Source organism: Ptychodera flava, chromosome 14 (assembly GCF_041260155.1).
Source record: "Ptychodera flava strain L36383 chromosome 14, AS_Pfla_20210202, whole genome shotgun sequence".
Taxonomy (NCBI): Eukaryota; Metazoa; Hemichordata; class Enteropneusta; family Ptychoderidae; genus Ptychodera; species Ptychodera flava.
This window is the reverse complement of record NC_091941.1, coordinates 6184797-6199703: the sequence shown is the minus strand read 5'-3', so window position 1 is coordinate 6199703 and position 14907 is coordinate 6184797. Positions and strand designations below refer to the sequence as shown.

The 14907-nt window shown below is 38.7% G+C and overlaps 1 long non-coding RNA gene across 3 annotated transcripts; it reads right to left on the bottom strand.

The window, feature by feature from the left end:
* Positions 1-9787: 9787 nt before the first annotated feature.
* On the bottom strand, positions 9788-14159 carry LOC139150627 (uncharacterized). Of its 3 annotated transcripts, none has more exons than XR_011556243.1 (4): positions 13737-14159; positions 12920-12986; positions 12174-12280; positions 9788-9944 (listed from the first exon to the last, which is right to left on the bottom strand). It is a non-coding gene; the product is annotated as an uncharacterized lncRNA (long non-coding RNA). The 3 variants fall into 3 exon arrangements; XR_011556244.1 differs by having other exon boundaries at positions 13751-14159; XR_011556242.1 differs by having other exon boundaries at positions 13906-14159.
* Positions 14160-14907: the final 748 nt, after the last annotated feature.

Here is a 14907-nt window from a genome sequence, read left to right as displayed (position 1 = left end):
GGTATTTTTGAACGTACACAATATTAAATATGCGTTATTAAACAGCTGGGACAGAATCGGTGATACAGTACCTTGACAGGTTGGCGATCGCAAAGCCGCATCACTCTTGTCCTTGCGGACTAATATATGACGTCACCTTTTGTTTACACTTTGCTGCTCACTAGCTGCGTTGCAACGTAAGAGCTGCATGTTCGGGGAAAACTAAAACGAAGGGGGAAGGGGGAAGGGTGAATATGAAGGGTTACGATATTCTCTCTGTAAGTAGATAAAATTTTGATAACACTATGCAAAAATGAAATATTGTCCTGGCTTTGATAAAAATACGCAAAAATGAAATATTATCCTCACGCTAAGGGGACTTTTGTCGGTAGAAGAAGGACGGGGGCTGGGGCTTTATGCACAATGCAATATATACCAGCACTAGCACATACCTGATGGGGACCTATAACTGTCACTGATACCATTTAGGGGATATGATATGATATGCACTGTGTTAGTAGAGAACCCATATAAAAATATGCAAAAATGAAAAATTGTCCTTACGTTTAAGGTACTTATCTTATTGGACAAAAGCGGAGGGCTTTGTGCATAGTGCACTATACACAAGCACTAGCATCATACTGATCCGACCCATTACAGTCCCTGATGCAAAAAAGGGGGACATGATATTCACAGTGTCAGTACAGACCAGTTTGATCAAAACATGCAAAGTTAAATTATTGCCCTCACGCGTAAGGGATTTATGTTATAGGACGAAGGGGAGGGCTTAGTGTATAATGTATAATATGGAGGCACCACCACAATGCTGAAGACAGGGCCTATAAGTTTCACCGATGCGACGAAGGGGACATGATATTCTCAGTGTCAGAAGAAAACATATTGATAACAAGATTCAAAAGTGAAATATTGTGCTCTCGCTTAAGGGACTTATCTTATAGGACGGGGGGGGGCTTAGTGCATAATGTATAACATACAGGCACTACCACATTGCTGAAGATGGGACCTATAACTTTCACTTATGCCATGAAGGGGGACATGATATTCTCAGTGTCAGAAGAGAACATATTGATAACAATATTCAATACAGAAATACTGTACTCACGCTTAAGGGACTTATCTTATAGGAGGAAGGGGGAGGGCTTTGTGCACAATGTATAATATAGAGGCTGCACATCCATACTGAAGGCAGGACCTATAACTTTCACTTATGCCATGAAAGGGGACATGATATTCTCAGTGTCAGTAGAGAACATATCCATAACAAGATTAAATACAGAAATACTGTCCTCACGCTTAAGGGACTTATCTTATAGGAGGAAGGGGGAGGGCTTTGTGTATAATGTATAATATAGAGGCGGCACATCCATACTGACGGCAGGACCTATAACTTTCACTTAGGCCACGAAGGGGAACATGATACTCTCAGTGTCAGAAGAGAACATATTGATAACAAGATTCAAAAATGAAATATTGTGCTCGCGCTTAAGGGACTTATCTTATGGGACGAAGGGGGAGGGCTATGTGTATAATGTATAATATAGAGGAAGTACATCCATACTGAAGGCAGGACCTATAACTTTCAATTATGTCATGAAGGGGGACATGATATTCTCAGTGTCAGAAGAGAACAAATTGATAATAAAATTCAAAAGTGAAATATTGTGCTCTCGCTTAAGGGACTTATCTTATAGGACGGAGGGGGGCTTAGTGCATAATGTATAACATACAGGCACCACCACATTGCTGAAGATGGGACCTATAACTTTCACTGATGCCATGAAGGGGGACATGATATTCTCAGTGTCAGAAGAGAACATATTGATAACAATATTCAATACAGAAATACTGTACTCACGCTTAAGGGACTTATCTTATAGGACGAAGGGGGAGGGCTTTGTGTATAATGAATAATATAGAGGCTGCAAATCCATACTGAAGGCAGGACCTATAACTTTCACTTATGCCACGAAGAGGGACATGATATTCTCAGTGTCAGTAGAGAACATATTGATAACAAGATTCAATACAGAAATACTGTGCTCACGCTTAAGGGAATTATCTTATAGGACGAAGGGGGAGGGCTTTGTGTATAATGAATAATATAGAGGCTGCAAATCCATACTGAAGGCAGGACCTATAACTTTCACTTATGCCACGAAGAGGGACATGATATTCTCAGTGTCAGTAGAGAACATATTGATAACAAGATTCAATACAGAAATACTGTACTCACGCTTAAGGGAATTATCTTATAGGACGAAGGGGGAGGGCTTTGTGTATAATGAATAATATAGAGGCGGCACATCCATACTGGAGGCAGGACCTATACCTTTCACATAGGCCACGAAGGGGAACAGGATATTCTCAGTGTCAGAAGAGAACATATTGATAACAAGATTCAATACAGAAATACTGTACTCACGCTTAAGGGACTTATCTTATAGGACGAAGGGGGGCTTAGTGCATAATGTATAACATACAGGCACCACCACATTGCTGAAGATGGGACCTATAACTTTCACTTATGCCATGAAGGGGGACATGATATTCTCAGTGTCAGAAGAGAACATATTGATAACAATATTCAATACAAAAATACTGTACTCACGCTTAAGGGACTTATCTTATAGGACGAAGGGGGAGGGCTTTTGTGTATAATGAATAATATAGAGGCAGCACGTCCATACTGACGGCAGGACCTACACCTTTCACTTAGGCCACGAAGGGGAACATGATATTGTCAGTGTCAGAAGAGAACATATTGATAACAAGATTCATAAATGAATTATTGCGCTCACGCTTAAGGGACATATTTTATAGAAGGAAGTGGGAGGGCTTTGTGTACAATGTATAGTATAGAGGCTGCACATCCATACTGAAGGCAGGACCTATAACTTTCACTTATGCCATGAAAGGGGACATGATATTCTCAGTGTCAGAAGAGAACATATTGATAACAAGATTCAATACAGAAATACTGTGCTCACGCTTTAAGGACTTATCTTATAGGACGAAGGGGGAGGGCTATGTGTATAATGTACAATATAGAGGCGGCACATCCATACTGACGGCAGGACCTATAACTTTCACTTAGGCCACAAAGGGGAACATGATACTCTTTGTGTCAGATGAGAAAATATTGATAACAAGATTAAAAAATGAAATATTGTGCTCACGCTTAAGGGACTTATATTATAGGACGAAGGAGGGCTTAGTGCATAATGTATAACATACAGGCACCACCACATTGCTGAAGATGAGACCTATAACTTTCACTGATGCCATTAAGGGGGACATGATATTCTCAGTGTCAGAAGAAAACATATTGATAACAAGATTCAAAAATGAAATATTGTGCTCTCGCTTAAGGGACTTATCTTATAGGACGAAGGGGGGCTTTGTGTATAATGTATAATATAGAGGCAGCACGTCCATACTGAGGCAGGACCTATAACTTTCACTTATGCCATGAAGGGGGACATGATATTCTCAGTGTCAGTAGAGAACACTTTGCAAAAAGATGCAAAAAAGAAATATTGTACTCAGCCTTAAGGGACTGATGTTATAGGGCGAAGGGGGAGGGCTTTGTGTATAATGTGCAATATACAGGCACCACCAGAATACTCAAGACAGCGCCTATAGCTTTCACTGATACCACATGCTGCAAATGCTGAAGACAGGACCTATAACTTTAAATTATACCACGAAGGGAGACATGAATTCTCAGTGTCAGTACGGAACTGTTTGATAGAAATATTCAAAGTTAAGATATTTTCTGTCCTCAGGCTTAATGCACTTATGTTGTCAGGCGAAAGGGGAGGGGTTAGTGCATAATGTATAATATACAGGCACCACCACAATGCTAAGGATGGGACCTATAACTTTCATTTATGCCACGAAGGGGGACCTCATATTCACAGTTTCAATAGGGAACTGTGCAAAGTTTAATTATTGTCATCAGGCTTAAGGGACTTATCTTGTGGGACAAAGGTGGAGGTCTTCGTGTATTATGTCTAATATTTAGGCACCACCACCATGCTAATTGCGGGGCCCATAAACTATAAATTATGCCAAGAAGGGGGACATGATATTGACAGTGTCAGTAAAGAAAAGGTTGATTCCAACTTGCAAAAGAAAAATTTTGTCCTCATGCTTAATGGACTTATGGTGTAGGACGAAAGAGGTGGGGCTACATACAATGCAATATGTAAAAGTTCTAGCACCATACAGATCGTGGGGCCTATCATTGATGCGATGACGGGGAAATGATCTTTAATGTTTAAGTAGAGAACACTTTAATAACAATATTCGAAAACGAAATATTGTCCTCTGATGTGAGGGACAATGCATGATATACAATCGCCAGACCAAAGAGAGCAATTACTTTCTATCAATGCCCTGAAGAACATGATATTCAAAGTTATGTTAGAGATCGTGTTGATAACAATAGGCAGGAATGAAATATTGTGCTCACACTTCATATATTTATTTTATTAAACACATGGCGAGGGCTATGTGCACAATGCGCCATATACAAGCAAGACTGTAGGTGGCAAATGACTTGCAGTTATAATCTGACGGATAAGATGGTATATACAGAGGTATTAGAGATCAATATGTGGAATTTACGGAATGCCGAAGTCTGGTTTTTACGAATTTGGGATATATGTTCTTGGCAAAAGGTTGTCACCTTCTCTATGTGTTCGTGCATAGGATCGTGTAAAGTGACCTAAATGAAGGGACTTATAAATTTTGTGTATGCGCATACAAAGATTTACATTATTTGTACTTAATATAAATAACAGTCAGAACATTGTTCACAATGTTGTGGTCTCTCGTTTTTATGAAAATAACAGATGTACACATAGTGCATACATGTAATGCACAGTTATGCATTAGTTTATACGGACATTAGTTTATAATTAATGTATGTTTTCATGCTCTCACATGGAGGCTGGCTACAGTACTCTAACTAATGTAATAAGATTGATTACGCTGCTCTATATGCTATAGCCCCCCCCCCCCCAGCAATACTTTGCAGCTTCATACCTTGGGATATTTACATTTGCTACATCAAAAATATTTACAAGTACATTACATAAATTTGTAATACACTGTGAATTGTTGAGATTCAGCGAAACACAACTAATATGACATCTTAGCTTCTCTGCATGAACAACATATAATCTCCTCCGCATATGATAACTTCCCTGGACATATTGTTGCATGACAAACTGACAAATTTCTATTCAGCATAAGGTCTTCTTTACAACAGGTGAATTATTTCCTTATGGCCTATTTATAATTCTAGGCTCTTCTCCTGCACGAAATAGCGCCGTCAGTATCGTGTACGTATAGCATAATTTATTGGTTGTGGTATGGCTCTTTGGATATAGATTAAGGGACTTAAAAATATGATCATATTGACGTATTGCTAGCGTCGACACCCATCTTCTAACTGTAATACTGTCAATAATGTCATACAGTCTTCCTGTGATGACACTACATGCATTCGAAATGGTGTATATTCGACAATCATAACCATTTGCCTGTATATTATACATTAGACACAAAGCCCTCCCCCTTCGTGCTATAACATAACTCCCTTAACCCTGACGACGATAATTTATTTTTTGCATATTATTATCAAAGTGTTCTCTACTAACACTGAGAATATCATGTCCCCCTTTGTGGCATCAGTGAAAGTTGTAAGCCCAATTTTCAGTATGGTGGTGGTGCCTGTATTTTATACATTAGACACAAAGCCCTCCCCCTTCGTGCTATAACATAACTCCCTTAACCCTAATACTGTCAATAATGTCATACAGTCTTCCTGTGATGACACTACATGCATTCGAAATGGTGTATATTCGACAATCATAACCATTTGCCTGTATATTATACATTAGACACAAAGCCCTCCCCCTTCGTGCTATAACATAACTCCCTTAACCCTAACGACGATAATTTATTTTTTGCATCTTTTTATCAAAGTGTTCTCTACTGACACTGAGAATATCATGTCCCCTTCGTGGCATCAGTTAAAGTTATAAGCCATGTCTTCAGTATGGTGGAGGTGCCTGTATATTATACACTTCTTGGTCTTCTGGCCAGAGGTCCATATATCTTTCTTTCATAAATATGACTTTGTTTGTGTACCGTCTATTTACTGTCTGTTCTGTGCTGTTTTGTGTCTATGTTTACAACTACTGTCTTACGATTCTGACCTAGTCATTGGATTATGGATTGGTATGATTATGATTATTGTACACAGAGCCCCCCCCCTTCGTCTTATAACACCAGTCCCTTAAGCCTGAGGACAATATTTCTTTTTTGCATATTATTATCAAAGTGTTCTCTACTGACACTGAGAATATCATGTCCCCCTTTGTGGCATCAGTGAAAGTTGTAAGCCCAATTTTAAGTATGGTGGTGGTGCCTGTATATTATACATTATACACAAAGCCCTCCCCCTTCGCCCTATAACATCAGTCCCTTAAGGCTGACTACAATATTTCTTTTTTGCATCTTTTTATCAAAGTGTTCTCTACTGACACTGAGAATATCATGTCCCCTTCGTGGCATCAGTTAAAGTTATAAGCCATGTCGTCAGTATGGTGGAGGTGCCTGTATATTATATATTGTACACAGAGCCCCCCCTTTCGTCTTATAACACCAGTCCCTTAAGCCTGAGGACAATATTTTTTTTGTATATTATTATCAAAGTGTTTCCTACTGACACTGAGAATATAATGTCCCCCTTTGGGGCATAAGTGAAAGTTATAGGCCCCATTTTAGTATTGTGTTCTTGTCTGTATATTATGCATTATACACAAAGCCCTCCCCCTACTACCTATTACATCAGTGCCTTAAGCCTGAGTACAATAATCCTTTTTGCATATAATTATCAAAGTGTTGTCTATTTACCCTGAGTATATCATGTCCCATACATGCCATCAGTTAAAGTTATAAGCCCTGTCTTTAGTATGGTGGAGGTGCCTGTATATTAAATATTATATACATTGTACGCAGAGCCCCCCCCCCTCGTCTTATAACATCATTCCCTTAAGCCTGAGGACAATATTTCTTTTTTGCATATTATTATCAAAGTGTTCTCCACTGACCTGAGAATATCATGTCCCCCTTTGTGGCATCAGTGAAAGTTGTAAGCCCAATTTTAAGTATGGTGGTGGTGCCTGTATTTTATACATTATACACAAAGCCCTCCCCCTTCGCCCTATAACATCAGTCCCTTAAGGCTGACTATAATATTTCTTTTTTGCATCTTTTTATCAAAGTGTTCTCTACAGACACTGAGAATATCATGTCCCCTTTTCGGCATCAGTTAAAGTTATAAGCCATGTCTTCAGTATGGTGTGTACAGAGCCCCTTCCCCCTTCGTCTTATAACATCATTCCCTTAAGCCTGAGGACAATATTTCTTTTTTATATATTATTATGAAAGTGTTCCCTACTGACACTAAGAATATCATGATCCCCTTCCTGGCATTAGTTAAAGTTATAGGCCCCGTCTTTAGTATGTGGTGGTGGTGGCTGTATATTATGCATTATACACAAAGCCTCCCCCTCGTCCTATAACATCAGTCCCTTGAGCTTGAGGACAATATTTCATTGTTGCATCTTGCAATCAATATGTTCTCTACTGAGAATATCATGTCCCCCTTCGTGGTATGATTTCAAGTTATAGGCCCTATTTATAGTATGGTTCTGGTGCCTACGTATTATACATTATACGCAAAGCCCCCCTCCCCAGTCCTATAGCATAAGTCCCTTATTCCCGATGACAATAATTTAACTTTGCGTGTTTCTATCAAACTTTTTGCTACTCACGCTGAAAATATCATGTCCAATCAATGTGTTCTTTACTGACACTGAGAATATCATGTCCCCCTTCGTGGCATTATTTAAAGTTATCGGTCCCGTCTTCAGGGTGGGGTTAGTGTCTGTACATTGTACATCATATACAAGACCTCCCACCATTTTTTATATAACATAAGTGCCCTATGCCTGAGGACAATATTTCATTTTTGAATCTTGTTGTCAATGTGTTCAATATTAAATCTTAGAATATCATGCTCCCTTCGTGGCATCAGTGATAGTTATAGGGTAGTATTTTTACAGGTTGCATTGTATGTAAACCCCTCGGACAAAAAGATACGTCTCTTAAGAGTGAGAATAATATTTCATTTTTCAATTTTTATCAAACTTTTTTCTACTTACACTGTGAATATCATGTCCCTCTTCATGACTTCAGTGATAGTTATTGGTTCTGCCTTAAGCATGGCGTGAGTGCCTGTATATATTGTATTGTACATAAACCCCGGGGTCACCAAATAACATAAGTTCCTTAATTGTTAGGACAATATTTCATTTTTGCATATCGCTATCAAAGTATCTTCTTCTATTACTGTCAATATCATATCCCACTTCACTGCATCAGTGATAGTTATTGATCATGCATATGGTTCTTTTATATTGCATTGTACATAAAGCCACCCCCACCTTGTCCACTAACATAAGTCCCTTAAGTGTGAGGATAATATTTCTTTATTTTCATATTTATCATAGTCAGGACAATATTTTATTTTTGCATAGTTTTACCCAAGTTTTATCTACTTAGAATGTGAATATCATGATCCCATCGTAATCCCCCTTCCCCCTTCGTTTTAGGGTCATAAGCCCTTCGTAGCTCCCCCTTCCCCCTTCGTTTTAGGGCCACCCAGCTGTTCCGTGTGTAAAAGTCGCCGAGCTGTGTGAGAAAAATGTCCGCGCTGTGTTAAAATCGCCGCGCTGTGTTAAAAAATGTCCGCGCTGTGTAAAAATCGCCGCGCTGTGTTAGAAAAATCTCTATAAATATATGTATTGTACTTCAGGAAGAGGTAAAAGGGGAGGGACTTTTTCCATTCAAAAACTTCTACTAAAAGGGGCAGTCTTAAATCCCTGGTTGTTGCATTGGTGGTTGTTGACATTGTCTGATTATGTGAATGTCGTGCGTTCTCCTTTGCATTCTTCAATTTGCTCAGAGATAAAGTTGATAAAAAACCTGCACCTTTAACAAGTTCATATAAAACAGCAAATTTCTTGGGATGCTTGGAAACCAAAGTGCTAATAGCAAGCAATCCGAAATGATTTTTCTGCATATTGTTCAACAAAGGCTGAGCTATTCTCAAATCAACACACTGTGTGCGCCTTAGGTTAGCTCGACACCCTCCGTTCCAGGACGATCGATCGAGGCGGGACTCACGTTAACATGTTACAAAAGCATTCGAAAGATGATATTATGGTTACTGAAATACCATCTGAGCTCGGCGGTCGCCAAATAAATTTACTCACTAGATTACAATTCCAATGGAAAACAAAAGGCTATCATACCTCCATAGGTCCTAATCCTCTGACAGACTAGTTTAACAAAAAGGTGATCCCGGGGATCGCCAAAAATACCTTTAAAATGAAAGCCTTACCATGTATAGCTACGTATGTACATACGCTAATAATCATTGACATACATATGTTAATCCTCTAACATACATTGACATTGGTGCGTACATATTTGCAAAAGATCATGCAACGCCAGAAAGCCTGGTGAAATTATAAAACCATACAATATAATTGTGGTGTCTTTGAGATAAATTTTTGGTCAGGACTTATGTTACAATACCGTGTTTTCAACCGGATTCGCACTCACAACATACGGCAGCCAGTCACACCTGGCGGAGAAGCAACAGACAGAACCGAAGTCGAAATAAACGTCTGCAACAATAAGTTGGTGTAATTAAATACTATATTTATTCAGTATGCGGATAACTGAGAAACCGAAGGAAAACATTTAATTTTACATTTCCAATACAAAACACCTGACCACTGCAAAAGTATTGGTGATCGATGTCTGTCAAATGTGTACTGTTTAGATACCAATTTGCGATACTGGAGGAGAAAGAGAAAAAGTTATAGGTCAAATGCTGGAATGGGAATGTGGTTCAGCGTTAATATCAGTGATAACCCATATCCTCTGGCCCTAATATAGAAGCGACTTCGCACTATATGGCCATATCGATAGAAGAACACTGTCTGCAGTGAGAAGCGACTTGGGGTACTGGAAAAAGGAGTTTTACATGTTCAGCAGATTTGACTTTTGCTAATTTAGGGACTGGTCAGTTTCTTCGGCCTGGGGGGCGGTGGATTCATGGGGGGGGGTCACCCTGTTTTTGACTTTGGTGATGGGGGGTCGCCATGTTTTTGAAATGCCCAATAGGGGGGGGGGGTCAGTGTGTTTTTGAATTTCGACACAGGCTCATCATTGCCTAAAATGCATCATGTCAGCCACAAATTTCATCATTCAGTTGCATTTTTCGGCGCGCCCTTCGGGCGCGTAACTTTAATAATCAATATTTTATAGCATGCCCAACGTTAACATATCAGGCATACATATATAGCAGAGATATCTGTATGTTTAATATTTTTCAGCATGCTCTTCGAGCGCATTACTTTAATATATCAGACATTTTTCAGCACGCCCTTCCTGTGCATGACTTTAACATACAAGCATATATATATCAGAGATATCAGGATGTTTCATATTTTTCTCCGCGCCCTTTGGGCGCCATACTTTAATAAATCAGAGATATATGCCAGAGATATCTTGATGTTTGCTAAGTGAAAGTGTACCGTTATGAAATCTGCATTTCATAAGAAAAGCATGACAAATTCCTGATACTTTTCTGTTCTCTCTATGAGAATTCAGTATGAGAAAGCAACAGGCACAAATATTTCACAATATATATTTGATACAGTGACTTATTTTAGACAGAAAAATGACAAGATATCTTTCGTTCTCATTGACGCAACTGTTTTCCTTTGTGTCTCAGATTTTCTGTAGAATGATGATTTTTTATGACCAAAATAACAGTTCAAAAAGGCAGTTTTTGTCATTATTAGCTGTGCTTTTATGGTTTCAATGTCACAAGGGAAGGTCATCTCAGATACTGCACACATCAGATTTGGCTAAAATCCCTCTCTATGGCTCCTCAGGAAATTTAATTGGATGGCTTGCTAGTCTTAACACCCATCAAAATTTTTGATTTACTGCTTTTTCCTCTTTGATATTAATGATTGACATCCATTTCTGTTCAGGACATCTGGTTAAGCATAGAAAGTGTGAAATACATTCACAGCTCATTCAAAATGTACTTGCATTCAAACTTTAAGATTGACACTTTGAAATTCCTATCTTACAACTGACATGTCAATAATGTCATTAAAACACATAATGACTGTTAAAATATAAATGTATGTAAAATATTATATATATATATATATATATATATATATATATATATATATATATATATATATATATATATATATATATATATATAATTTATGTCCACCTTTGTTTTACAGTTGTCGCCTGCGGGGGGTGGGGTCACCCTGTTTTCAAAATTTGGAATAGGGGGGGTCAGCCACTTTTTGACGTCGGCAAAAAATAACCCCCCCCCCAGGCCGAAGAAACTGACCAGTCCCTTACATATGATTCGGTATGTTGACAATATTCTAACTCGTCAATACCGGACCCGATCGTCACTGTTTCTATCTTCAGTGCGAAAGACGCTATTATACATACTACTTGCTTTCAAACGAGATTATAGGTGCCCCTGTCTGAAACAAATAACTATTGCATTATGCAGGTGTTGATATTATTTTCAAATCTGATATGCATGTGGCATTGAAATCGGATTGTTAAAGCCATTGTATTGGCGGTATCTTCTTACATACAATGAGTCATCATTTATGTGTAAAATACAGTGGTTGAAGTGAGGGCGCTCTTTGTATTGATATCATCAAAGTGATAGCCAGGCCATTGCCTTTCCCTGTATACTGCCACCACCTTTTATAAATTACAGTAATTACAAAATGTCATTCTTTTGCTTTGAAAAAGAAACTTTTCTTTTCAATATACACAGGAATTCTTTGCTTTGACTTGTCGAATGAGATTTCTTGGTATCAAAATTGATTGAAAGCGTCAGATTTTAGTATTCCTGGTACAAGTTTCAGTGTTTGTTGGCATTGATTCTTTGCTTAATGTAAGTCCAACGTTCTCCTTTGAAAGGTGTTTCAAGTAAGTCGTTAAATATAAAGAAAAATTTGATAACCAACCTGCCCAGTTAACAGTGACTAAGCACAAGAAGTATGACATCCTTCTATACGGCCATATCGACAGAAGAACAACGGGAATGTCCATTGTTGGTTACAAATTTGGGATACTAGAGGACAAATGAACAAAATTTATAGGTCAATTGCTGGAATGGGGAATGTGAAGGAGACTTAATGACAGTGATAACCCTTATCCTCCGGACCTTGTCATCATTGTAGATTTCCTACTTTATTACCAAACACAAATTTGCAAGTGAGTATGGAAAGTTAAGGTTCCAAGATTTATCTTATTGAGCTAACAATTCTCTAGTGGTTAATAAGCTCAGAACAATCGTAAATTATATATTTTCGGAAAGTCTAGATATAGGGGAACACTTTTGTTACCATAGTACCACCATTGTTTACATAACTATCACGCGACAGGTAATTTGCATAACCTTCCAAAACTCGGTTTTCCCTATGGATTGTTTCAATGCTTTAAGATATGTAGCTGAAATTTGTATGAGTGCAAGCTGTCGGAAGGATTTTCCAAAGTGTGTCTCAGAATTTTTTTAAACCTTCTTAAACAATTTTTATGCCAGAAAAACTTCCAGAGCGGTGAATTTAACCCTAGTTGATTTCTTTAAAATTGTGCTCCAAAAAAAGCTAAGCAAGATATAAAAAATCTGAGACATACTTTGAAAGAGCGTTGTGACAGCTTGCATTCCAGCAAGTTTGAGTCAGATATTTCGAAGTACTACTCTCATTACCCAGATTTTTCGGCCCGCCGTTCTCGAATACCAGATCGCAGGATGCGGTTTTTGGCCCCTTCTTTCTCTGTACGTTCAAGCATACGATAGTGCACAAATTAGACGCTCAAAATTCATATTTTTCACGAAAAATGCGATTTTTTCCGTAGTCTCGCGAGATCTAGCAATTTCACGCAGTGCTTTTAACCCGGTGGTGACACTCTCAGAGAGCATGGGCATCCATGCTTGTTCCACAAAATTTCAAGATACCCCTAATCTGGGATTTTTCAACAAAAAAGACCCCCTTGTTTAGAGAAATATGGGAGAAAGTACGACCAAAAATACCCCCTTACTCACAAAATCCAGGAGGAGACGTAATATTAGAGTTAGGTTAATGCAGAATTATGATATTGTTTTCACATGTATTAACACATCAGAGTCTGAAAGAAACTGTTAACTTTGGAACAGGAGTGTCAGATTCATTAAATTTCGAATCATAGTTTTAAACAAGATCAAAGTATAGGAAACGCACAATCAGAATGAAACTTTTGGTGAAGTTTGACGGTCTGAGCTGATAGGTATTTCCGGGGATATTTCAAACGTTTCTTAGGCCAGGGTTTTGGAAAAGTACACCTTTTTCTCGATTTCACGGAGCTATGCTAGGGAATAAAAAACACTCCCTTCCCCGTGAGGAACAGGCATGGATACCCATTTCCATCGACAGAGTGACTCCACAGGGGCTTTTAATCGCCTGTGCCCCAATCCAAATTCAGGTCAACGGGTCTGAGCACCGATACAACTTTCCCTTCACAAATAAACAGGGATACATGGGGCTTACTATACAAGGCATACTTGATAGGCATTTGGAAGGCGTTCTTCTTCTCTCTTTTGGACTTGTCGTGCTATCGAGGTCCCCGGCTAGACAGATGCAGCGAGCAGCAATGCGCGATTTACACACACGCTGTTGGGAAAGTTCTTTGACCTAGAACCGGAGGGAAAACTACCACACAAGTCGCACAGAAGGTATTTCTTCTCTATCTCACGTTCGGTTCACGGGAGTAAGTCAACTGTTGTATTGATTTCCGTGTGATCCAGTGTTTTTACCTATCCCTGATCGGAGTTGTGGACGCTTAGTTTTCGTAGACTGGCACCCAAGTCGCCTGGCGTTTCTCGGCAGCTGTGTTACTGTGAGCCAAGGCGTTCACCCACTATCTGCGCAAGTCATCTGAAGTTTAGTCCTTCAATTTGTTCTGGTTTGATATTTAATATGCCCACAGACTTGAAACAAGTATAAGCTTTCTGTGTTTGCACATATTTCAAACCTAGGCTTGTGTCGGTTTTTCAATGTTAGGAATATTTGTTTTAAAAAACCGTTTTATGTGTTTGTTTTTAACCTTTCGCTGAGTTCATATTTTTGGCAGTGAAACCCTGAGTTGCCCAAACTTTTGGTTTTGATAGTCATCTTCATTTGCTTTCCTTTAAAATAATTAAACGGTACAAAACCAGTTCGATGCTATGATCATTCCAACTTTTCCCCACATGTAGCTCCGCCCACCAACGCCTTTACTAAGGGACTGGACATAAATTACAGGGGGGTGGGCCGATGTTTTTCGAAACACCACTGCAACAAATATAGTGACCCTTCAAAAGTTCATGCACAAAAATTAGTGACCCACAAATCATAAATTAAATGCAAACAACCAAGATATGAATGATGTGTGGAGTTGTTTTCCCTTAATATTCCGAGTCAAGAAACTCTCACACAGCGCTTGGCATAGCTGTTGTCCACAGCTGAAGTTACGTCTGGGATTCCCCACTGTTGAACATGACTTTGTCAGGATGGTCCTACTTCCATTTGTAAATTTTGTAAATCACAAATGTCCCATGGACCTGGTAATATATTACCTTGAATGGAAATGATTATTAGACCAGTTTAATGTTATATTGTAACCTTTTTGTCGCAAAAATTGTCAAATTCCCGAACAGTAGAAATAGGCTATAGCCTACTA